We start from the raw sequence: 26,459 nt of genomic DNA, 5'->3' as shown, positions 1-26,459 counted from the left end.
TATTGGAGGCTCCTGGGGTCATGCTGGCATTGACAGGGAGAAACTGGGATCACACTGGGGGCCACTGGCATCAGACTGGGAGTGAGTGGAGTTACACTGCAAGTGACCGGGATCATACTGGGACTGACTGGGATCATACTGGGACTGACTGGGATCATACTGGAAGTGACTGGGATCATACTGGGAGTAGCTACAATCGGACTGGGATTGCAGGGGGTGTGATTGGTCCCTATCTGGGGGGTGCTGGGAGCTGCCAGGCGCATGCTGGGAGCCGACTGCGCAGCCACTGGGAGGAACTGGGAGCAACTGGGAATGGCAGGATGCAGCTGCAGCAGCAGCAGCTCCCCGGTGGCCCCGTGCCGGTGCCGCTCGTGGTGCCGGCTCTGGCTGCACCGAGATCCCGCTGGAAGGGGATCCCAGCCAGGGACCCCATGGACACCAACCGGGGGAACCCCGGGCCGGGCTCCGACAGCCCCACGGGCAGGGAACGCTGGGACAAGAGAACTGGGGAGACACTGAGATTTGGGGGCGGGGGGGCACGGGGGAACCAAAGGAGGAACCAAAGGGAGAGCTGGGAGAGCAGGGAACGGGGTTCGGGGGTTCCAGGACTGAGAAAAGGGGAGGCTGCGGTGGGTAGAGGGGGCACGGGCTGGGCTAAGGGGGTTCCTGCATGCAGGAAAGGGAGCTCCAAGGAGCCCAGGTGTTCCCATTCCCAGCAAAAGGTGGGAAAACCCGGGATGGCCGGGAATAAGGGTCCCAGGTGTCCTCGGTGTGAAGGAAAGGAGGGGCTGGGGGCTGGGAAAGGCAGGAACTGGGGTCCAGGGGGTCTCTGCGGGAAGGAAAAGGGGGCTCTAGGGGCTGGGAGAGGCGAGATGGCCGGGAAGGGGGTGCGGGGTGGATCCCCTGCCCGGGAGTGGGGGTGCGGGGGTTGTTGGTGTCAGATGAGGGGGTGCAGGGTGGATCCCATGCCCGGGAGTGGGGGTGCGGGGGTTGTTGGTGCCGGATCAGGGGGTGCAGGGTGGATCCCATGCCCGGGAATGGGGATGCGGGTGATCCCGGTGCCCAGGAATGGGGGTTCAGGAACCTCCGGTGCTCCGGGATGGGAGATCAGAGAGTCCCGGTGCCGGGGGTCCCCTTCAGCTCCCGCCGCCCCCCCGGGGCCCCAGGATTGCCCCCAGCCCCAGCGCTGGAGCCATCGCGCTGCTCCTCCTCACTCCCAGTGTGATCCCAGTACGGTCCCAGTAGAACTCAGTCACCCGCGAGCTGCTCCCAGGATGATCCCAGTACAGCCCAGTCACTCCCACTGCTGCCATCCCCCCCAGCCCTCGCTCCGTTACGACCTATCCCGGCTCCATCCCCGCTCCTTCCGCCGGCTTCGAGGACTCCGGAACCGGGGGAGGATGAGGAGGGAGGGAGGAAGAGGCGGAGCGGCAGCAGGAAGCGGCGGGAGCACAGGACGGCCGGAATCGCGCGGCTCCGGCGCTGCCTGAACTCTGGAACCCAAGAGCATCGCCCCCCATCCCGCAGGTGCCCGGGGAGGTTCCCCCATGTCCCAACTCCTGGGGTCACGCTTGGACTGGGGGTCCCCCGTCTACTCGGTGCCCGCCCTGCCCAGGCTGCTGGCAGTCCCAGCAATGCCAAAAGCTCCCCCCTCTTTGCTCTCCCATTTCGGGATGCCGGGGCTGTTTGGGCTCCCGGGCTCCCTTCTCCCCTCATTCTCTGCTCTGGGCTGCAGCGGCTCCAAGGAGTCCCCCCTGCCCCTCTCCAGGCTCTTGAGGCTCCCGCCAATGGCGGCGTTCCCCCCTCTCTGGGCTCCCCACTTTGGGCTCCTGGGGCACACAGGGCTCTGCTCCTCCAGGCTGCCTCTGGCGGCAGCCGCCACCGGCACCCCCTGATGTCCCCCTGAGGGGCCTTTTCCGCTCAGCCTTGGACTGCTTCATTCTCCAAACATCCCCCCAAAAAAACCCAACCCAGGGGCCCCCCGGGATATCTGGGCTGAGCTCCCCCCCCCCCCACTCACTTGCGCGATGGTGAGGGGGGGGCGATGATCCCACGGTTGGGGGCTGCGAATTCAGGGAAGGAATGACCGCGTGGTTTTCTTCTTTCCTTGATGCTCCTTTGTCCCTCCTCTTCCTCCCTTTCCTCTTCCATCCCTCCTCCCCCCTAACCCCGCCTCCTTCTCCCCCTCCATCCCTGCCCTTCCCTCCCTCCTCCTCCTCCCCCAGCAGCAGCCACACCCTTGGTGCCCCGTTCCCGCAGCCCTCGCAGCCCGCGGCAGGAGCGGGGATGGAGCCGGGACAGGTCGGGATGGGCAGCGCGGGGCTCTCGGCTGCTCCCAGCCGCTGCGGGCGGGGGGAAGCCGGCCTGGGCCAAAGGAGAGGCAAACTGGGCAAACTGGGGGCTGCACATCCAAACTGGGCCTTGCTGGGGACCCTGCCTGGCCACTGCCAGCCCTTGGGGCTCCTCTCGGCACATGCGCCATGGGGGAACGCACACAGGGCTGGGGGATCCCAGCAGAGGCAGCACTGCCAGGGACTGGGCTGGACTGGGATCCTACTGGGAGTGACTGGGACTGTACCGGCTTTGTACTGACATCCTACTAGGATCATACTGGGATTGTACTGGGTTTGTGTTGATATTATACTGGGAACATACTGGGAGTGGCTGGGATTGTACTGTGTTGGTACTAACATCATACTTGGATCGTACTGCCATGCCAGGCCAGCATGTGATCGCACTGATGGACACTGGGATCATACTGGGATCATACTGGGAGTGAGCAGGAGCCTGTGGGGAGCAATTGAGACCATGTTAGCGGCAAATGGGATACACTGGGAGTGACTGGGATTATACTGAGGATGACTGGGAGTAGCTGTGAGCAAGTGGGGACATGATAGGAGCAACTGGGAGGAACTGGGAGTGACTGGCTGCATGCTGGGGGTGATTGGAAACTGCTGAACTTCAACTGGGATCATGCTGGAGGTGACTGGGATCATACTGGCAGTGAGTGCCACTACACTGAGGCTGACTGGGAGTGCTTGTAAACAAATGGGATCATACTGGAAGGAAGTGGGAAGATGCTGGAGGGAACTGGGGTACACTGGGAGATACTGGGAGTGACGGGAAGGAAAGTGAGGGTGAAAGAGAGCAACTGGAACCATGTGGAGCACAAATGGTTCATACTGGCAGGGACTGGGAGCACACTGGGCTCATCTTTGGATCATACTGGCAGGGACTGGACTAATACTGGGAGTGTCTGAGAATGACTGGGAACACACCCTGCACATCATCCCCCATACTGGGCCTGACTGGGAGCAACTGGGAGCATGCATGGAGCAAATGGCATCATACTGGGACTGGCTGGGGTGATCTAGGAAGCAACTGGAACCATGCTGGATGCAGCTGGGACCATACTGGGAGAGACTGGAAGCAACTGGGATTATACTGGGACCACACTGGGAGAGCGGGCATGTGAATGGGATCAAACTGGAGCTTACTGGGATGATACAGAGGTTGAAAGGGAGCAGCAACTGGGATCACACTTTGGGCTACTGGGAGCAACTGAGGGAAACTGGGATGATGCTGCAAGTAAACTGGAGGAACTGGGAAGGACTGGATGCATGCTGGAGGCAACTGGGATATTCTGGGCATGACTGGGGGATCATACTGGGAGAACTTACACCTTACTGGGGCCACTGGCAGTGCCTGGAAATGACTACAGACATGCTGGGGGCAACTGGGATATACTGGGAGTGTCTGTCACCATCCTGGGGGGACTGGAACCACACTGGGAACAACTGGGACCATGCTGGGAAGAACAGGGCCCACACTGGGGGCAACTGGGAGTGAGTGGGTATAGTAGGAGTCCTAGTAAAATATATGTATTGTATAAGTGGCCGTGCCCCAATCCTAATTGTAAATGGGCCGCAGCTGTGATGTCCTTAATTGGGTGGCTGCTGTGGCTGATGAAGATAACTGGGATAAAAGGGAGTGGGTTGGCTGTGCAGGGAGAGTCTTGGAGGAGTCCTGACCAAGAAGCAGGAGCAACACTGCTGTGAAGAGCTGTGTGTGAGAAGAGCACCCTGAACGTATGGGACTCTAGAAATACAACAACAGCAATAGAAGATAGGACAGCTGAGAGCTGTGGCAGCCTGAGAGCTGGGACTCCAGAAATATAATAACAACAACTGGGACCATGCTGGGAGGGACCGGGATCATCTGGGGAGTAACTGGGACTAGAGCAGGGACAACTGGGTTCAACTGGGACCATACTGGGAGTGTCAGTAACCACACGGGAGTGATGGAAGCACACTGGGAACAGCTGGGCCCATGCTGGGAGCAACTGGGATCACACTGGGGGCACTGGCATCAGACTGGGAGTGACTGGGAGCAACTGAGATTAGACTGCAGGTTACTGGGATCATACTGGGATTACACTGGGTGTGAATGGAACCTGACTGGGGCTTACTGGGAGCTACTGGGCCCATGTTGGGAGGAAAATGTGACACACTGGGAGCAACTGGGATCGGCTGGAAGGTTCGGGAACCATGCTGAGAGGACTGAGACTACAATTGGGACAACTGGGATCATACTGGGAGCAACTGGGGCCACCCTTTGAGCAACAGATGGAAACTAGGATTGTGCTAGAGGAAACTGGGAGTAACTGGGAAAGACTGGGATCATTCTCAGGTATCTAAAACCTACTGGGAGTGTCTCTAACCATACTGGGGGGACTGGAACCACACTGGGAACAGCTGGGATCACACTGGGAGCAATTGGGACAATGCTGGGGGAAACTGAATCTACCCTGGAGGCAACTGGGCACGACTGGGACCCTGCTGGGAGAGACTGGGACTGTTATTGGGGCAACTGGGATCATAATGGGAGGAACTGGGAACATCTGGAATTATGCTGGGAGCAACTGGGATCACAGTGAGAGCAGCTGAGTCCATACTGGGTTACACTGGGACCGCATTGAGAGCGACTGGAATCATACTGGGAGTGACTGGGAGTGGCTGGTTTTGTGGATTTTGGGGGATTTTATTGGCATTTTAAGGGGGAGTTTTTCTGGGGGTGTTTGAGGGTTTATTGAAATTTTTGTAGCTTTTTTTGAATTTTGGGGATTTTACTGCGATTTTGTTGGGATCTTTTGGGATTCTCAATGATTCTGGGGGTTTTATTGCGATTTTTAGGAGATTTTGGGGTATTTCATTGGCATTGTGGAGCCATTTAGTGGGGTTCATTGGGGTTTTGGGGTTTTTCGGGATTTTTGGTGGGATTTGAGGGGTTTTGTGGGGTTTTTTGGGTGTTGCCAGGATTTCTTTGGATCTTGGGGGAGATTTTGTGGGACTTTTTATGGTTTTGGGGACATTTTTGGGGGATTTGAGGAGTTTAATCAGGATTTTTGGGATTATTGGGATTTCAAAGGATTTTGTGGGCTTTTATTGGAATTCTAGGGTGTTCTAATGAGATTCTGAGAGATTTAATTGGGATTTAGTGGGTTTTATTTGGACTTTTGGGGGCTTTAAGGAGATTTTGGTGCCTCTCAGCTCTTCCCCACACCAAGGGAATGCCCCAAAAGCCCCCCAAAATTCCATGAAAATCCCCAATAATTACAAGAAAACCCTCAAAAACCCCAGAGAATCTCTGAAAATCCCAGTGGAACTCACCAAGATTAAAAAATACTCCAAATAATTTCAATAAATCCTTTCTCAAGAAACCCCTCACAACCCCAATAAAATCCCCCAAAATACAAAAGCCCGAAAATCACGTAATTCTCGCCCAGTAATTGCATCCCAAAACCTCCAATAATTCCTTTGAAACTGACAATAAAATCCCCCAGAAGCCCAAAAAAGTCACCCCAAACTCCTCAAAACCCTCGCAAAATCCCCCCAGACTCAGTGGGCCTGTCCTGGATCAGGGGTGTACTTGCGAATGCGAAATGTGTGGACATCGACAATGGGATAGTTGTGAATTCTAATAAAAACTGAGGAAAATAAAGCATGGAAAAAGGCCTTTGAGCCTATCTTTTGTTTGCAATTAACCCTGGTTGATTTAGCAGCATTGGAATTAAGGTGTTAAGGATGTTCCTTTTTGCTTGCATTTCATCCATAAAAAGCTCTGCAATAATAACCTTTTGAAGTACAATTTTAGAATATTACTTGGATCCTTGAAACTGTAGCTTTGGAATATATATAAAGGAAATATGCTTATCTCATGCCTTATTGAAGCAGAGAAAAACAGCTTGAGAAAGGAAGATGAACATCACCTCAAGGGTTTATGGTTTCAACCAAAGGGAAGCTGGACATCACTGTTATGAGATTTGGAGTCTCTGCAATTAAAAGGTGGACACACATCTGGGGAGCTGGACCCCACCAGATGGGATTCGTCTTTCTTCTTTCGGAAACTGGACCGTCACCATCTGGGGATACTCCTTTGAGATACATCCTGAGAAACTAAGATCACAATAGTGTATAGAATCGTGATGTAATAATTTGGAATAAAAATTGCTGATGAGTAAAAAAATTGGAAATAGAAACTGCTGAAAAAGCTGATGAGTACCCCTATAAATACCTGTAACCATCAATTATCGCTGTGCAGTTGGAGGGAAAACTTCCCCCACTGTACCTGGCGCTGTATTGCTCATACTTCACCATATTAAATAATAAATTGATTGCTGCTTTAATATTGGCCTGGTCAAGCTTCATATTCTTAACAGGGAGAAGGTGCAGTTTTAGGATTTGGTGTACTTCTCATTCCCTTCCTCCAATTTATTTGATAATAAATTCAAGTAAAATTAGTGTCCCCATTCCAGGCTTGTTACACTTAAATGGGTGAGAGATCTCTGGCTGCCTTTCTTGAGAGCCCTGAGCCTTTCCTGCTGTGTTCTGTTGCTTGCCCAGGGGCAGGAGCAGAGGCTCCGAGCGCTTTTCCTGGCCCCGGGCACCTGGCCTGGCCCAGCCAAGCCCAAGAATCCCTGCGAGAATTCACTGTTGAGAACCCCAGAAGTGGCTTCCCCGGGGCTGCGCTTCTTCCCCAGCTCCAACAGAGTGGAGCCCTTTTTCTTAGCACACTTTTTCGAGACAGGAACGTCGGTGTCCCCGCGGCGCGCTACTCGCTTTGCCGCCCCGCTCACTGCTCCCCTACTGCTCGGCATCGCTGCCGCACGCTGAGGAGCCAAAACCCTCCCACAGCGAGAGCCCCGATCTGCGGCGGCAGCAGCCCGAGTGCCCGCGGAGTGTGAGCGCAGAGCGGCACCAGCCCGAGTGCCCGCGGAGTGTGAGCGCACAGCGGCAGCAGCCCGAGTGCCCGCGGAGTCTGAGCGCAGAGCGGCAGCAGCCCGAGTGCCCGCGGAGTGTGAGCGCACAGCGGCAGCAGCCCGAGTGCCCGCGGAGTGTGAGCGCAGAGCGGCACCAGCCCGAGTGCCCGCGGAGTGTGAGCGCACAGCGGCAGCAGCCCGAGTGCCCGCGGAGTGTGAGCGCACAGCGGCACCAGCCCCAGCGCCCGCGGAGTCTGGCCGGGATGGGAGGGGCGGCAGGCGGAGCGCTCCGTTTCATTCCGCAGCGGTGGCGGCGCCCGGAGCCCGGCGAGGCGGCGGCGGCGGAGCCCGGAAGCGGCTCCAGACCAGGTGGGACTCGCGGTCGGTGCTGCCCCAGCTCGGGGCTCGCGGTGGGGGGGTCCGCGGAGACGACCGCGGTGAGGGCCGGGGGGACGTGGGGGAAGCCGCCACAAGGAACTCGTGGGAATTGCTGGTACCGGCACCGGGCCAGGCTCACTCCAAAAATCCCTGCCGTAATTCACTCCTGAGAGCCCCAGAAGGGGCTTCCAAGGGGCTACGGTTCTCGACCAGCTTCAACAGAGTGGGGCCCTTTTTCTTAGCAAGGCTTTTGCACCAGCCCGAGAGCCCGCGGAGTGTGAGCGCACAGCGGCACCAACCCGAGTGCCCGCGGTGTGAGAGCGCACAGCGGCACCAGCCCGAGTGCCCGCGGGGTCTGGCCGGGATGGGAGGGGCGGCGGGCGGAGCGCTCGTTTCCTTCAGCAGCGGTGGCGGCACCCGGAGCCCGGCCAGGCGGCGGCGGAGCTCGGAGGCGGCTCCAGCCCAGCTGCGACCCGCGGTGGTGCTGCCCCAGCTCGGGGCTGCGCTTGTCTCCGCACCTGCTGCCGCACCTCTGGGCAGCGCCGACAGCGCAGCCACAGCTCCCACCGCCCTCCTGAACCCCCGCACAGCCGGCACCAGCAGCGACCTCTCACCGTGTCCCTTTCAGGGTGCCATCAGCGCGGCTGGAAAGCTGTTCCCGAGGCCGAGCTCCCAAAGGATCTGCCAGCAGCACTCCTGATGTCTCCCAGGCAAGGTGCTGTTTGTTCTGGGCAGAGAGATGCTGCCTGTGAGCTGGAGAAGAGTGAATTCTGCTCCATTTGTGGAGTTGTGAATGGGCCCCAGCATCCCCAGGAGGGACCAGCAGCCGCGGTTCCACACTTGCCTGAGGCCCAAGAAGCCTCTTGGCATAAGGAGGAGGATGCCACTTGTGAGCATGCAGTGAGTGCAGATGTGGAGAATGGATTCTGCACCAAAAATGGGAGTGTGAGGGAGCCCCTGGCTCCCCAGGGCACACCAGCAACCAACAATGAACACAAAAGGAACCTCAGAAGATTCCTGGGTGAGTGCAGGGCCACCCCTGTGGCCTAAAGGCTGGGGACAGTGTCCCCTCCCAAGGCCAGGGCTGGCAGGTGTGTGGCTGTTTCCCCATGTCTGGAAGAGGCCTCGTGTTCTGCTGGGCCCCATCCGTGGCTGGAAGCAAGAGCCCCAGCTGCCCCCAAGGCTGTGCAGTTCTCCTGCTGCAGCCTGTGCCCACAGCTGTGTCCCTGCCTGTCCCCACAGCTGTGTCCCTGCCTGTGGCCAGGCTCTTGGCTCTCTGGCTGCCAGCTGAGGGAGGGCCACACTGCCTCAGGACTCCCTGCTCTGCTCCCTGGCCATAGGCTGAGCAAATTGCAGGGCCGGCTCTGCTTCTGGCAGCCAGCAGCTCTTTCCTGCTCCAGGTGAATGGTTCAGGTGCCATCCCGTGGGCACGGTGGTGCTGATTCTGCTGCTCCTGGTGCTGGTGCTGGCTTTGGGGGCAGCCTTGGCTGTGCTGGCAGGTAAGGGAGGGGCAGCAGCCTGGGCCCAGCCCCTCGGGGCAGAGTGGGCTCCCTGCTCCCTGCACAGGGGAATCCTCACACCTTCTCCTCTTCCCCCTGCAGCAGCACCACAGCTTCCAGTCACACCTGCGACTCCGCTGTTGGTTCTGGGCTGTCCCCATGGTTGGGTGGGCTACAATGGGGTCTGCTACTACTTCTCACGGGATTTCAGCACGTGGGAGCAGGGTCAGGAACGGTGCTCCGAGCTCAATGCCTCCCTGGCCATTGCCAAGGATGAGGAGGCCATGGTGAGTGAGGGGCTGCGGGCGCTGTGGGGTGGCTGAGGGCAGCCTGGGGGCGCTCCTGGGCCGGGCTCGGTGCTCGCAGGGCCGGGGCTGCAGCCCTGGGCCGGGGCCTTGCAGGGAAGGAGCCCCGGCGTGCGGGGGGAGCCCCGGGCACGTGTCCCCCCGAGGGGCCGGGGCAGCTCCCACTCCTCTCTCCTGGGCAGGATCTGCTCTCCCGCCTCTGTGGGAATTTCGGTTACTGGCTCGGGCTGCGCAGACGGGGCGAGCGCCTGCACTGGGGGGACGGCAGCAGCTACAGCTCCCGGTGAGTGCCGGGGAGCCGAGCAGGGCCTGGGGGCACAGGGGCACAAGGGCTTCCCCTGGCAGCCAGCGCTGCCTCTGCTCCTCCCTGCAGGGTTCCTGTCCTCGGCAGTTCCCAGTGCGTGTACCTGGCTGACAAGAGATTGAGGAGTGAGAACTGCTCCAATGAGCGGCCGTATCTCTGCAGCAAGACCCAAGCTCCCCTGTAACAGGGGCTGCAGAAAGTGTCTTCTGCACACTGGGCAGTGCCAGCTTCACCTCTGAGGCCAGCACAGCGCTGTCCTTCCTCAGCTGCGCCCTGTGCCTTGCACTTCCTCTCAGGGTCACCTCAGTGCCTCTTCATCCCCAGTGCCAGCGCTGGGCTGGGGCTGCAAAGGAAAAGTCTCTGCAATCCATCCTGCCACCGACGCTGCCTGCAGTGAAGGCATTGCCCTCATGACACAATAAGCTCCAATGGGAAATCCAAATCTTCCTGGCCTCTTGGAAATCATCACCAACTGGTCTGAATGTGGCACTTGTGAACTGTCTTTGGAAGAGGAGGAAGAACCGCTGACACATGCTGAGGAGGAATCCCACTATTGGCATCAGGCACCTGACTGTGGGCAATGGTCTGTCTGTCTGTCCAAGTTGACTATATGATGCTTTTAGCCCAAATCATCTTCTTCTCTTTATGCTGAATAATAAGTTTTGCCTCTTTAAGACGTCTTCCAGAGAGTGAAGAGGGGAGAGAAGAAGTGTGCATTGTTTTCAGACACTGCTCTCACTCCTCCACATTCCTGCTCCTAGACTGTGTTGTCTGCAGATGGACAGACAACAGGATCGAGCTCTCCTTGGCTTTTAGTTAGTTGAGCTAGCTGAGGCAAAGAAGTTCCCTGGACTCTGTTTTTTTTCCTTTTCCTCTTTTTTCGGACCTGTTTGAACCTGCTCTGGACTGAACACCCAGAAGAGCACCAGCAGCTCACACCTGGGGCCTGCCGGGCTGGGCCTGGGGCACAACATTTCCAGCACCAGAGGGACTGATGGGAGACTCAGTGAGCTGAACTGCAACCTGGAGGAGGACTTTCTCAGTTTGTCACCTCTTTTGGAGCAGCAAGGGGTTTTATTGTTTAATAAATAGTTTTATTCCACTTTTCTCCAAGGAGGTATTTTCTCCCAGATTGGTTGCAGGGAGGAGCCAAATGAATCTGCTTTCCTAGAGGAGCCCAAATTTGCCCTGAACCAGGACACTGTCACAAAGGATCTGACTGTCCTCCTGTGGGAGGAATCCCAGGCTGGAGCAGTGTAGGGGGATAGAATATAAGAAAATAAAGATGGTCCAGAAAGTAATCTTACCCCTAAGGAGTTGCAGATGGGGCAATTAGCAAATATTAGGAATAGGCCTGATTTTAACAGGCCACAGCTGTAACCAATGAGAAGAAGAGTGCTATGAAAGAGTGGGCTGGCAGGTTGGGAAGGGAACTGGAGTCAGTTGGCCACTTTGTGAAGAATGAAGAGTCAGTGCTCTGAGGAGCTACCCAGGAGAAAACACCAAGAAAGTGTGAAACATCTGCGATAAGGAGACAACAGTATGGAACCCCCGTGAAAAGATGACAACAGAGCAGGACAGATTTGTCTCCCTGAGGGGGATGCAGTGACATGATTTGGCTGTAACCCCCATCCCTCTGTGTCACTGTGTGGGGAGGAGAGAGGGAGGGAATTGTGGATAAAGTGAAGCCCAGGAAGGAGAGAACAGTGTGGAGAAGGTGCATTTTTAGGATTTGGCAGCCTACTCACTCTCTTGTTGTGATTTCTTTCATAATACATTCAATGGAAATTAATGGCCCCACTCCAGGCTTCCAATGCCCATGATGGGTGAGAGATCTCTGGCTGCCTTTCTTGAGAGCCCCGAGCCTTTCCTGCTGTGTTCTGTTGCCTGCCCAGGGGCAGCAGCAGAGCCTCAGAGCGCTTTTCTGGCCCCAGGCACCTGGCCTGGCCCAGCCCAGCCCAAGAATCCCTGCCAGCATTCCCTGCACCATTACCCGGCCCCACGGCGGCTGCGGCTGCGCGGGCAGGCGGCTCCAGGAGTTCAGAGTGGGCAAAATGGGAGCGAGGGACAGGAGGCAGCTGGTGCCAGTGGGGGAAATGGCTTTGCTGGAGCTGGCAGAGAGAGGAGGAGGGAGAAAGTGGTGCCAAATAAATGGGACAGGTGGGCATTTTGCTTTCCAGCTCTGTGGGAGGAAAGGAAGAGCTGTCAAATCCATCCAGGAAAAGAGGGGAGAAGTAGCAGATGGTGGAAATCTCTTACAATTGGGATTGATTTGATCTGCCTGAACTGCAAAAGCCAACAGTCTCCAAGCACCACCAGCGCTGTGATGTCCCTTGCCCTGCCCCTGCCCTGGCTGCAGCAGCCGCCTGTTGGGACGGGCCCTGTTCTCTAAAAGAGCTGCACCCAGGGACCATTGGGGCAGTGCTGGGTAAGAAGTGAGGAATGGCAAAGGGTGGGAAGTGTCAAGGGAATAAAATAGAATGGTATAAGAAAAAATGATAACAAAACTGCACCAGGAATGGCCACTGACCGCTGTCACCAAAAGAGCTGCACTGAGGGACGGCCACACGTTTCTGTTCCCACACGGAAACGGTGGGACTTGCCTTCTCCTTAATAACCATCAGTGGCATTTCCAAGGCCAGCAGGTACACTCAGACATCCAGAATCATCATTACACTGGAAAAATGGGGTTGGCATCAGCTGTGACACACATCAGGAAGAGCACAGCAGCAGAAATAGGGATTTCCCAGCTCCCTCCCAGGGAGAACAGTATCAGCACAGGGACAGAAAATGCTGATAGAACATCCTTTCCCACTGCTCCCTGTGCTCAGTTGGAGGTAGCATCCTTTAGCTTGTGCTCTTCAGTGGGTTTACCCATGGAAATACTGCAGAGGGATGCAGAAGATTTACTAGCATGTTAAAAAGAAGCTGAAAACCCAGGAAGGATGACATTTGGGATAGGGACACAAGCAAATTCACACATTATATGACAATTCAATATGGCTGCTGTGAGTATGCAGCATGGAGGACAGCTAGATGAAACTAGAAGAGATTCCAAAACTGTTTGGCCTTGCAACAGCAGCTAAGGTTAATAACCCTCTCCAATTGAAAAAAAAAAAGGAAATCTGCTCAGAACTCATTTGGATCACCATCCCTGCAGCCATTGGGCATCACGACTCCTTTTCCCCACCAAACTACAAAGGCTTTCCTGGAAATCTCTCATTTTCTGCTTCCTACCTGTAACAGTGCTCAGGTGACCTGTGTGATCTCTCTGAATGAACTGAGCTTTACCTTCACAGCAGCTCTGCTCTTCACTGCCCAGCCTCGTGCCCTTGGCAATTTCCATCTGGCAGCGTTGGCCTGCTGAAGGAGAGGCTCTGTTCCAAACATGCCCACTTTGCAGCAGTACCCAACGATGGGATGTTCTCCTGCCTGGACTAATCCCTTTGCTTCTCAGCTCCAGCTGCAGCCCACAGACCTGGCACTTGTTCAGGAGCCTTTGCCATGGCACGGCCCCACCCAGCTGATTCCCAGCCTGGCAGCACACTGGGCACACATTCCCAGCCCTGGCCGTTGTTTCCATCCCACTGCAAGGAGCCCAGTTGTTCCCGAGTGTTCCTGCAGGAATCCAGGCCCAGGTGTCTGTGGGGTTTGCAGGGGCTCTCTTGGGGGTACCTGAGGGTGTCTGTGGGATTGGGGAGGGGGGCCTGAGCTCTGGGGGTGTCTCTGGGACTCCTGCTCTTTTCCCCTCCTATTTCCCATCCTTTTTCCTCTCATGTTTTGCACCCTTTTCTCCTCACCTTTCTAGAGCTTTCCTGCTTCCTAAATGCCACCTTTTCACCATTATGCCATCTACATTTTTAACTCTTCCCCCCTTTTCTGCTGCCATTTCGCCCCCCATTTTGGTGCCTTTTTTCCTGGTTTTTCTGCCCTTCCCCCCCATTTTTATTGCTGCCCTCTTTTCCCAATTTTTGCCCCTTTTTTCCCCTCCATTTTGTTCTTCTTCCATTTTTTTGCCACCTCTTTTTGATACCTTCTTTTCCACCCCTTTTCTACCAATTTTTTCCACCTTGTTTTTTTTGCTGCCCTTTTATGCCTCATTTTTTCCAGCTTTTGTGGCCCCTCAATTTAAATGCCTCAATGGAATCAGTGGGGGTTTCTACCAATTTCAACCCTAAAAAAAAGGCACAACAGAGATTCCTTGTCAATTTAAACTGAAAGATGATGAAAATTGAAGGTTTGTTCTCATTTTAGACCTATAAAATCCCATCATAAAGGGCGTTCCCTGATCTATTTCAGCAAGAGAATGGGGATTCCCCATCCATTGATAGCCCTGAAATAATGGCCAAGGCAGGGTTTCTTTCCATTGATCCCCTCAACATTGCAGGTGAATGGGGATTCCCCCAGTTGAAACACAGACTATAAGGGAAAATTAACCAGTTAAACAACTCCAGAATACACTTGGACAGAAATCCATTGAAAGGGAACCACACACCACTTGTCTGCCCTAATTAATTCCATCAGGCTTCCTTCACTAAAAACACTCTCAGAATTAAAAGTGGAGATGCCTCGTGTGTTACCTCAAAGCAGAGGAAGAGGCAGCATGGAAATGCTTCTTCTTCCATGGCAAACTCTCCTGGGAGCACTCCCAGAGCCTTGCAGGGCTCCCCTGGGAAGCTGCTGAACAAATGGAAAGAGTTGGGATGAGCAGAGCCCCAGAGAAATCCCAGCCCCACTGATGGAAAAGTCAGATTATCCAAGCAGCAACAGCAGCTGGAGTGTTTGCAAAAGAGCAGCTTTGTTCTGAACCTCAGCTTAGGAGTTCTGCTCATGCACTAAGGGAGTCCTTCCATCTATTTGGACCTTTTCTATAGCACTGGCCACACAGCAGTTCAATGTGATCATGTTCTTCAACTCAATTATGTTTTAAAGTATCTAAACTTGATCTAGCTACTCATCAGTGGAGAATTTTATGTATTTTCAGAGTAAATTACCATTCCTGGTCAAACACCAACCCTTCCCAAGGTTCAAGTACCTCTGTTTTCCACCACTAAATGCTCATTAGCCTTGTCTCAATTAAAAACCCTCTGTTAACCCCATTTTTCCACCACAGATTTGTCTGAGTCTCTCACCTCTCAGCAGTCCAAATTGCTTGAAATGTAGCAGAACCTTCTTCACACTTCCCAGCTCTTGCTGTCCATCTCTAATCCCTGTCCAACCTGCCAGTGCTCTCCCTGAACTGCTGACAAAGGAAATTACACAACAACAGTGGAGGACAACTCATTAATTGCTGAATGAAAATGAAATAAAGAGAAATTAAGAAGCTGATTTGGACCCAGCAGGACTGCACTGTTGCTGTCTGTGTATCAAGAATTTTTATGTATTTTATATCAAATTTAACTTGTTGAAACCTAAGTTCTCATATTTAAAATAGATTGTTCATTCCACATGAAAGCAACATGCTGTGTGCCGTCCAGCCACATTTTCACTGAAAAAACCCCAAACTGCTCAGCCTGGGCTCCCATCATGCCAGCAGTAGCTGTATATCAACATTCAGCAATAATGGAATTCATTCAGAAATGAACAATTACAAAAATACTTTCACTCCAAGAACTGATACTGCACTGAGGAAGTTATGCATACCTTCAAAAAATTCAGTAGTCAAGATGTATTTCTGTTTTGATTGAAATAAATTTAAAAAATACTGCTGGCCAATATTTACACATTTGGTCCAATTACTCTTCCTGCAATGTGCTATTTCCCCACCTGCCCCTGAAGGCAGCAGCATTTTCAGAACAAGAACTGCTCCCCAGATATTGACCCCACTCAGCAATGGATAAAAGGACATTTTAGAAATGTGGCAAATTGGATCACTGAATGAAAAAATGGAAGAGAGGTGTTGTAATAAAACAAAACCTCATTTGAGTCATGCATTCAACATCATTTCCCAGATTTCTGAAAATGTGCTAACATTAGGAAAATCTCATTTCCACCCAAGACAGTGTGCAAACAGAAGCTTCTGCAGGTAAATTCACTCTGCTGAAGTGACACAAAAATGAACAGAATGCTCCAAATTCAAACCTTTGGCCTCTTCTCCCACATCCTGCTCCTGTGTCTGTGCTCCATCTCCCCAGCAGCCATGTCTTGTGCCAAGGCTCTCCCTGCCTTGCTCAGCTGCCAGTGAGCTCTGTGCTCTCAGGTAAATTCACCCCCAGGCTCTGTCAAATGTTCCAGCTGGGTCCTGCCAGGCCAGCCTGGGCACTGCGGGACTCGAGCAGCTTTGCCACCAGGTTCATGTCCACAGCCAGGGCTGCCAGCTCAGCAGCCTCAGCTCCACAATCAGGGCCAGCACTCTCACATGGGGCTGCTCCAACAGAACTTGCCTGCAGACAGTACAAAGAGAAAGCTTTATCAAATTGCACGAGCAGATTTAAGGGGGGAAAAAAAAAGGGCAAACCACAGGAGAAAAGAAACAGCAATTCTGCAGCCAAAAGAGTCCAATACACTCCTGAGTCCTGACAGACAGGAATTCAGACACCAAATGCTCATGCCAGCTGAAAATCACCACTGTCCATTACCCAGATTAGGTTTCAAGAGAAGGACACAAAGTGTTGCTGAGTCCTGGCTCAGCTTCCTATGGGAGAAAACTGCTACAGGAACTCACAAGTGAAGCTGCAGCTTCTTGCCCTACTACTAAAAACAGGGAAAAGAAAAAACTAAGCCTTGGAAAAGATGGGCAAATTCCAAGCTTAGGTAAGCTTTAGTTTATAAAAAATGTATGATGGTGCAGGTCCAGCACACTTTGCTTGCACGTGGGAAGGTTCCAATCCCATCACTCACAATGGCCACTTGCAGCACATTTCCTGCTTGGAAATTACTGCTGCAAATCAGAGCTCAAGGCACACTCACCCCTCTCTTGGGGCTGCTGAAACTTTTCCCAACGTTGCTCTGTGCCAGCTCACGCTCCATCTCCTTCATGTACGCCTTGACACTGCCCACGAGCTCCTCAGGAGACACCTTCTGCTCCTGCCTTCCATTCCCAGCATCCAGCTCCTCATCATCCTCAGCTGAGAAACCAAACTCCTCCTCTTCACCCACATCATCACAATCCAGCTCCTCTGAGTCTGCCCCTGCACATGATGTTGTGTCAGTACAACAGCAAAGAAGTCGGTGCTGGCATTTGTTTCAAAGAAAGAAGCAATCTCACCTAAAATTCTGTCCAGGGCTTTTGTAAAAGAATCCACATCAAAGGTAACATGGGATTCATCAGGAGACCTGAAATCTAAAATTATTTTTAAAGAAATGAAGCTTCTATGCTTGCCTAAGCCTGACACAGGCACAAGCCATATTGATTTCTCTCAAGCCAGGAATGAAGTTGGGACGTTTGAATTTAAAAGTCCTCAGAAGTTTGAAGCCTGTGTGCATTAGACATCAAACAACCAGTGGAAGAATTCTTTGAATAAAGGAGAAAAATTGTGAAGACCACAAAATCCAACTGAGGGACAGAGAGCAGCTCAGCTTGCAGCACTTGAACCTGCACCAGTGCCAGAGTGGCACCAAGCTGATTTAAAGCAAGTACAGGTTCACTGCTCTGCCTTTGCTTCAGGCCCTGCTCAGCACAGCACCTTCAAACTCTGATTCTCTGCATCACACAACCAACCACAGGGCTGCAGCACAGTGCAACATTCCACACCAGAGCCACACTCCAGGGGCTACTACCATGGCATTTCTGCTCCTTCCTGCGTGGAGACTTTGGACACAAAAGCCTTCATGCTCTCAGCAACTGTTTCCAAGTCATAGTTTTGCTCCTCCTCATTTGGGGAAGGAAGGGACTCATTTCTTGTCTCCTTCAGCATCTGATCCAGAGCACCTGGTGTAATATCCAGCCAGCTGTCATCTGAAAGACCACAGCACACATCTGTTACTCTGCACAAGCCTGCTGGCTCACAGGCCCCAACCAGCTGACTGACAGGGCTGCAACCATCCTGCAGCTCAGTTCTGCAGTTCAGCTCTTGTGCTGGTCCTGGGTCACACACAGCAAAGCCAGAGAGAGGATGAGAAGAACTGAGTGCAGATTTCTTGTCACTACTTACAAACTCTGCTTTGCAGAGCTCAAACTTAGAGAGACCATTCTAGTCACTGAGAAGCCTTGGGCCACTCAGTGGAGGAAGAAAGCCTTACTCTAAACTGGGAGAGCCAATCCAGTGTTTAGTCTTAAGGAAGGCTGGATTTGCTCTCCCTTCACAGCTGTCAGCATTGCCCCTCTGCCCCCACAAATAATCATCTGTAATAGGAATAATTCCCCCATCCAGCTCACCATCCTCTGCAGGAAGACAAGCTGCTTCTCTCTCCAATTCCTTCACATCAATGGGGGTTGTCTGTAGTAGTGTCAGGATTTCATCACTGGGGCTCACTTCATCACAGCTAGAAGAAAAACATTGAATTTACAGAAATGGATTCAATGGGATCACATGCTCTGCATTCAGCTTTTCACTTGAATTCTTCCATTTTCCTTCTGTGCAAGCACATCAAAAAGGGAAATGAATCTGGGGAAGTACCAGAGCACTACACAGAGCATTGGCCAAAACAGGACACAGTCAGTCCCTGCAATTCCCAGCTGATGGCTCCAAAGCCCATTGGTCATGGCTCCTTTCCTTCACATTTCATTTGCCTTGGTAAATATTAAGATTACCTGATCACAACCAGCAGAGACTGGAAACTCAAAAAAATAACAGTCAAGATATTATGGGCTGGCAAAGTCTCAGATATTTTTGCAGTGATTTACTTTTTGGATTTGATCATCCAGAGAAATCCACAGCCAGCCCCTTGAGAAAAGGAGACAGATTACCCTGTATTCATTATTCACTGGGACTGCTTTTCAATGAAACTTTTCTACACTTTCTACAGACAACCAAGCAAAAATTGATTTACAGTCACCACTTGGAATCCACTTGGAAGAGCTCAGCATTTCACATAACCAAGATAAAAGAGTTACTCAAGCCAGAACTTCTCCCAGTGGAGCATTCCAGAGGAATTAGTACTTGTATGTCCTGGCCACAGCTCCCATGTTCAATGTGCAGTGGAGAAAAGAGTTCAGGTGTTTGTAACAAGCATTTCAAAGGTCACTTACAGGATTTGTAGGATATATGACACTCATGAATTTCAAGTAGCTCTCACCTTTCTGGCACTGCAACAGATTGCTGGAAGTGATCTTCTGCCATGTGCAACAGTTCCAGGTACTTGGCTGATCCTTCCATTTCTCCCTGTTAAATGCAAGTCACAGGCATGAACCCGAACAATTCTCCCTCCCCTTCCTCTTCCCAGTCAGGCTTTCTAAGGGTGACTGTTGGTCACACAGGAATGCTGAGAGAACCAAAACAACTAAAACCTCTTGGCCATCTACACTTGGAACTCAATACTGCAAAGGGCATTCCTGTATTTGAAGTTTATTAAAGGATATGGAGCTAAGAATCTCAATAGTGTTGTCCAATTTGATAACCTTGAAACAAGTAGTCAATTTATGTCCCATTTATTAACATCAAAAAAGTAGTGAAAGGCATCTTAAAAAAAGAAACAAAAAAATAAACCAGACAACCTCACCAAAACCCCCAGAAGTCACAAAAACCACACACACATAAAAATTACACTTGCATGGGCCCAGATAGGTCGATGGTGTTATGTATGGATCTTGAAGAATATTGAATTCTAGAGGGGTGGAAATGAAATGTAAACCAGTGAAATCAGTCACACCTCACACAATCACATATGGGGGTTTTCTTCACTCAAGTGTATTTCTCCCCTTGCTTTAGATGAATTAATCAATCCCCACATCTTGCTTTTTCCTTTTTAATTTCCAAAATAAATTACTTTCAAAGGGAAACAAGCTGCACATGTCCCCTTTAAACACATTAGTTCATTTCACACAGAGATATGGATTCAAGCTCCTCACACAAGTTCAAGGGTTAAAATGTATTTTCCCTGCAATGTTAAAAACTCTGAAATACTCACAGACCTTGAAATAATCCTTCTCCTTCAAGCTCCTGAGGAATCTCTCCCACAGAGGACCGCTTAACACGTTTCTCTTGGCATCAGGAGCCACTTTACTGCTCTTGGAGCACAACATTTCAAAGCCATGAGCCTGCAGATAAAAGATGCAACAACAAGAGGTTCTCAAGGTGTGACAGACTTTGCTCACATTTCTCTGGACAAGCAGGCAACCTCCAGACAAGGACCCACTCCCTGGGCATGCATGAACCAAGGCCAAAATGCCCCAGCAATCATTACCAGCTTCATGCCCAGCTCGCAGGCTCCGTACTGAGGATGAGCTGGGGCGGGCAGGGTGTATCCACTGCGTCTGTCTGGAACAAACTGCTGCTGCACCAGCTGTGCATATAAACACCGAGTGAAAGTCACCTGCAACAGCCACAGCAGAAACAAACACTCCCTGCAGCGCGACTGGGCTGGGGACAGCCAGCAAACTCCCTCCAGGTCACCAGACTGGCTTTGGAGGCACCCATATTACAGGCAGTGCCTGAGACTGCATTCAAAATACATCATAGAAAGATTTTTCTGATAAATTGCTTTTCAGGCTATACAATGTTTGTTCCAACCTGAAATCCCCAAGCAAATATAAACTTTTGTCATTCTAAATACATTAGGAAAAATCCTTAATATTCTGGAAAATCCCCATTTGAACTGTAACACGTTTATCAAATACATCTTGTTTCCTTAACAACAAAAAAACCACGTTTCTTTTCAACTAGAGAAGTGCTTTAGGAGAACCAGGATATCCTAACTGCTTCAGAACATCACAGGAACTAAAAAGCAGCATTTCAGGTATCACATGCGACCTCTGCTGGTTCCTGATGCTAAGAAAAGCCCTGAATGCAACCTTCTCAACTCCCTCACACTGTCTGTTCCCTCAAACAAAAGGAAAGTATGAGCCTGACAGTCCAGGTACTCACTTGCAATCTATTTTGGTCTTCTGTTCCAGCCCTTGTAAGAATCTTGGAGTAGGGGAAAATAATTAAACAATTTTTTGCTAATGACCAAATAAATTATGTCCATTTTAATTCATTCCATTAGCAGCCATCCATATTCGTGTGAAGGTGTCTGCTCATTATTTCACCTGGACCAGACAAAGCCTGTGTCCTTACAGAAACAGCAACACTCCAGCCCTGAGCATTCCCTACCCTCAGGGACACTTCTGAATCCATGTCTGCTGGGGTTTTTTTAATATTCATAAACTCATAGAAAGGCTTAGGTTAGAAGGGACCTTAAAGATCAACACCTCCTTCCAACACCCTTGCCACAGCCAGGCACACCTTCCACTAGCCCAGGCTGCTCCAAGCCCCATCCAACCTGCCCTTGGACACTTCCAACGTGTCTGGGATGGGGAAACACCTCCAAGGATGGGCAATGCTAAGACAGGACCTTCAGAGCACAGGCACTGCCCCTTGGCAGCCCTCCCACTAAAGCAGCTCAGCAGCACCCGCCTTACCTGGCTGCCAGCCCCGCGAACTCCCTGCTCATCTCCCGCAGCAGCTACACAATGAACCACTCATCCTCCACCTTATCCCCGAACACCACGGTGCCGCCCAAGTGCGCCGGGATCTCGCCTGCACGGGGCACAGACAGGAGAGGCGGCTCAGCAACGCCGTGCCCAGCAACAGATTGTCCACACGGGCTGCGGAGTCTCCCTCACTGCGGATATCCCAGACCCTGCTGACACAATCTTGTGTCCTGTGCTCGGGGATGGCCCCGCTGCACCAGGGAGGTGGCACCAGATGCCTCACCGGGCTAACCCGTGCTGTGACACCGAGAGTCGGGGAAGCCGCCGGGTCCCCCTCACACGCTTCTGGTTTCTGGCCCCCGAGACCCCCTCACACGGCCCAGTTGTCCTCACACACTGCCTGTTCCCGGCTGCCGGAGTCTCCTCAAAAGATCCCGGTTCTCAACCGCCGGGTGCCCCTCAAACTCTCCCGGTTCCCGGCCGCCAGATTGCCGTCAAACTATCCCGGTTTCCCCTCACACGCCCTCAGTTCCCGGCCACCGGGTCGTCCTCACAGGGCTCAACTCCCCCTCACACGCTGCCGGTTCCCTGCCGCCAGATTTTCCTCAAAAGATCCAGGTTCTCGGCCGCCAGGTGTCCTTCACACTCTCCCGCCTCCTCCTCACAAGCTCCCGGTTCCCGGCCGCCGGATCCCCTTCAAACGATCTCCCCACCGGTTCCCTCTCAGACGCTCCTCGATTCCGGCCGCCGGGTTCCCCTCACACCCCTCCGGTTTCCCCTCACACTCCCGGTTCCTGGCCGCCTGATTCCCTTAACACGCTCCCGGGTTCCCCCTCACAGGCTACTCGATTCCGGGCGCCGGGTTCCCCTTCTACCCCCCCGCTTTTCCCTCACACTCTCCCGGTTCCCGGCCGCCGGTTCCCCCTCACTGGCTCCCGGTTCCCGGCCGCCGGGTGCCCCTCCCAGTCCCTCCGCTCCGGGCGCTCCTCCTGCCGCGCCTCCCGGCCCCCTCCCGGCTCACCGCGGCCCGGCACGTAGCGCAGGCGGAACGGCTGCCGCTGCCACACGCAGGCGGCCAGGAGCGGGGCCAAGCGCACCAGGGCCAGCTCAACGCAGCGCCGCAGCAGCGCCTCGCCGCCCGGGCCCGCCGCCGCCGCGAACAGGCGGTAGCGCACCGCGTCCTCGGGCAGCGCCGGCCGCCGCAGCGCCTCCATCGCGCCGGGGCCCAAAGCGCTCCGCCCCCGGGCAGGAGCGGCGCGATGGCGGCGGCGGGGCGGCGGCGCTGAGGGTGATATCGCGATACGCGCGGAAACCGCTGCAGCCGTGAGTGGCCGCCGCTGCCCCGGTGCCCGGCGCGGCCCCGAGCCCCAGCGCGGTCCCGGTCGTGATCCCCCGGCCCCGCTCCCGGGCCTGCCGCCCGCGCTGCCCCCAGCACCGAGCAGGGCCCCGGGACGGCCCGGTCACCCCCTGTCCCCGACGGGAGATGGTTCCCGGCATTCCCGGCATTCCTGAGCACCGGTGTGACGGAACGCAATTAAATCCCTGCAACCGGCTCTTATCCCCTGACCCAAGAGTTGGGTCAGTCCTGACTTACTCGGCTCGTTTACTCTTGTTCTATTTAATGTATTCCAATTTAATTAATCTACGGGGATAGTGACGTCATCTCTGCTTTTAGGGAGCTGTACCTCAATTCGCAGCATCTTAGGTTTAAATTTAATTGATTTTGATCCAGCTGCCCTATAGGTATAGGGTCAAATTGCCAAGGCCAAGGGACTTGAATATAGTTTTGAGGCAGAAAATATCTGGGTTTCTTGCCAGTTTTCTGACCAGGTAGAGCCAGGGCCTGTCTAGAGCCCAGACCCTCATTGGGAGGGTCTCCCTCACATACCTCAAAAACAAATCTCTCAAGAATAGCAGCTATGAGATGCCCCAACACAGCAAACTGCTGGAGTGCTCCTGTGAGAATAACTGGGGCTGTGTGTGATTCCCACAGAGCAGGAGCAGCCTTGCCCTCAGCAGGTCACAGCCCTGTCCCATGAGGATGTGTCACAAAAGGGTCAGGAAAGACCACAGGACCTCAGTTCAGATGAGGCGTTTGACCGAGCCCAGAGATCTCATCCTGGAACTCTGAAAACACAGGAAAATCATGAGACAGCCCTGGGTCAAGGCACAGCAACCCTGCTGGAACAAGAGAAGGGACTGAAGGCTGAGCAGGCAGTGCAGGGAACGGCTGCAGACAGCCTGTTCAAAGAGATGCAGCTGCAGCTGCAGAACAAAACAGAGAGATCCCAAAGTGACACCATGTCTTGTGGATAGTCACACAAAGATATGTCAAAGTTCATGAAATGCTAGCTATAAATAAGGTAATGGTGTCTTATGAATAATTCCTGTTATAAAAATGAGTGAATTCACATGATGGAACCAATCTATCAGCAGTGACTGTCTCAGGAATTGGAGACAATATTCTTCCAGCATTCCTGTATCCATACAATGAAACACTGAACAGCTTACAATGGATAACAGACATAATGTGGAACAACCACCCACTCTCCTGTGTTATCTGTGGAAGATAAACCAGAAGAGATAACAATCAATGATCCTGTCAGGAAGTGCAGCACTGACACCTGTGCAACCTGTGAGAGGTTCAAGGGCCCAACAAACTGTATCTTCTTCTATCCAAAGGCAGGTGTTTATCAGTGTTTCATCACAGCTGTTTCAGTGGGATCTGTCTTATCTCTAGAAGGAAATAACCACATCTTGCAATGTGAACAAAAATATTTAAACAAAATTAACTTAGGGCCTAAAATTAATTGCAATGTAATTCAATGTCACCGCAGTGGCATTAGAGGTACACTTAAGAGAATTTAGGTTACATCTATAATACCGAATAAAAGCTCATCTTAATAAAACTGGAATAGAACATGAAATGGCTTAAAATGAAGGAGACTGAAACTTGATCTCATCCAAACTCAGCAACACTCAAACCTGATGGCAATCCACCTCAACATAAATGACTCTTAACAAAATTAACTCAATAGAGTTAAAACATAGTTTAACATTACTCAGACATAGCTTTGCCTAATCTTACCAACACTAAAATCAAATTCAAATAAAACAGACCTGAAGTAACAATCAATATCCTTAAAAGTTCTGGGTACTACAATGTGTAACTTAGTCTGATGCTATTAATATCAAAAAGTGCTGAAAATGTGAACCAAGCATGGCTGAAATAGTGGCCTGATGGATTTACTGTAGGGACTAGAAAAGTGTGACAAATACTTTGACCCTATGTAGTTTAAGATCGAGGAAAACTCATGGTAGCCACAAATTTTAAGGAATCATATTTTTAGTAAGACTTTTTAAAGTGGAATTGTACCGAAAGAAACAACAATGTAGAATTTGAAAATTGTGCAACAAACCATGAACTTCTCGAGATTGTAGTTAGTGTAATAGCATATGGTAAGTGTTATCAGTATTTCTGTTAAAGAAATTCGATTGTGTTGTGCTGGACATGATAATAATAACGAGGCACTGCATTCACCGCTTTGAATATCTCCAGTAACAATTGTCAGAGAAATCAGAATTCACGAAAAATTCAAGATTAACTTTAAAAAACCATTTCAACACATTTTTAAGGCATTCTAGAACACGATCTATGAGGCTTCAGTACCCAGGGCAGTCAGAGCCCTTCGGCAAATGCCGGGGGTTCGCCCCGCCGCAGGGCTGGGGAGCCACGGGGGGCAGTGAGTTCGGCCGGGGCCAAGCGGAGGCGCCGGGCAAAGCCGAGCCTCGGGAGGGGGGAAAGCGGCGGCGGCAGCGAGGGAAAAGCCGAGCGGGGACCTAGCGTGGGCTCAGGATGATGCGGGGCAGTCCCCGGATTTTCCAATGCGCTCAGCCGAGCCAAAGTGTTCAGGTCCCCATATCCGGGTCATTAGCGACGGGAGTCGCCAGAAAGGTGAAGGAACCGATCCTGGAAAATGCAGCGGGGAGCGCTGGGGAGAGGGGCCGGGGCGGGGTCGGGGAGCAAAACGGCCGCGCCACGATTGGCCGCGATCCCCCCCCCTCATTTGATTGATCAAATCGGTCCAAATCTGCGGCGGCACCGGCCGTATCCGCTGTGTCTGGCCGGGATGGGAGCGGTGGCGGCACCCGGAGCCCGGCGAGGCGGCGGCGGAGCTCGGAGGCGGCTCCAGCCCAGGTGGGACCGCGGTCGGTGCTGCCCCAGCTCGGGGCTCGCTGCGGGCGGAGGGGGCCGCGGTGAGGGCCGGGGGATTCTGGCGAGTTCCTGGTGCCGGCTTCCCCCGTGTCCCCCTGCGCTGGGATCGACGAGGGAGCGGCTGCCCGCGCTCTCCTCCTTGCCCGGATGGCCGGCATGGAGCCCCTGCCGCGGCAGCGATGGCTCATCGCGGCTGCTCTCGCTAGGACGGAGGCGGCTGCTCCGTGCCCGGGACCCTTCCCGGCCGTGCGGCACCGGGCTCGGGGCCGCTGCTCGGGCGGGAGGTGTCCGTGCCCAGCTCGGGGCTGGCACGGCATGAACTTGAACGTGCCTCAGAGCCCCAAGCGCTGCAGGCGCCGAGTGCGGGCACAAAGCGGCGCATCCTGCCTGCTCCGGGACCGAGGCTTCTCGGCGCTGCCCTCTGTGCCGGGAGCCGCTCCGTGTGCCCAGGCAGGGAGCCGCAGCGGCCGTGCAGGCGCTCGGTGTGGCCCGGCTCCGAGGCGCCGGGGCAGGGAATCATGCGGGGCACAATGGTGAGCAGCCCGGGGCTGCTGCTTCTCGCCCCTCGGCAGGCGGACTCCGAGCCGCAGCTGCCCCGGGCCAGCAGCAGCCGGCAGCTCGCAGGCGCTCTCAGCGCCCGGCCCGGCACGGAGCTGGGCTGCAGCGGCTGCAGAGCCACAGGGGCCGGGGCTGCGGCCACCGCAGAGCTCCCGGAGGCTGCGCTTGTCTCCGCACCTGCTGCCGCACCTCTGGGCAGCGCCAACAGCGCAGCCACAGCTGCCACCGCCCTCCTGAGCCCCCGCATGGCCGGCACCAGCAGCGACCTCTCACCGTGTCCCTTTCAGGGTGCCATCAGCGCGGCTGGAAAGCTGTTCCCGAGGCCGAGCTCGCAAAGACTCTGCCAGCAGCACTCCTGATGTGTCCGAAGCAACGTGCTGATTGTTTTGGGCAGAGAGATGCCGGCTGTGAGCAGGAGAAGAGTGAATT

At 53.4% G+C, this 26,459-nt stretch overlaps 1 pseudogene; it reads right to left on the bottom strand.

Moving 5' to 3' along the window:
- Window positions 1-15,965: 15,965 nt before the first annotated feature.
- On the bottom strand, window positions 15,966-22,470 carry LOC128946042 (protein ecdysoneless homolog; annotated as a pseudogene).
- Between the last annotated feature and the right edge of the window lie 3,989 nt (window positions 22,471-26,459).

The sequence above is a fragment of the Melozone crissalis genome, unplaced genomic scaffold (assembly GCF_028551555.1).
Source record: "Melozone crissalis strain CALT ecotype California unplaced genomic scaffold, PUWL_Pcris_2 ptg000073l_1, whole genome shotgun sequence".
NCBI classification, from domain to species: Eukaryota; Metazoa; Chordata; class Aves; order Passeriformes; family Passerellidae; genus Melozone; species Melozone crissalis.
This window is presented reverse-complemented; position numbering and strand designations above follow the sequence as displayed.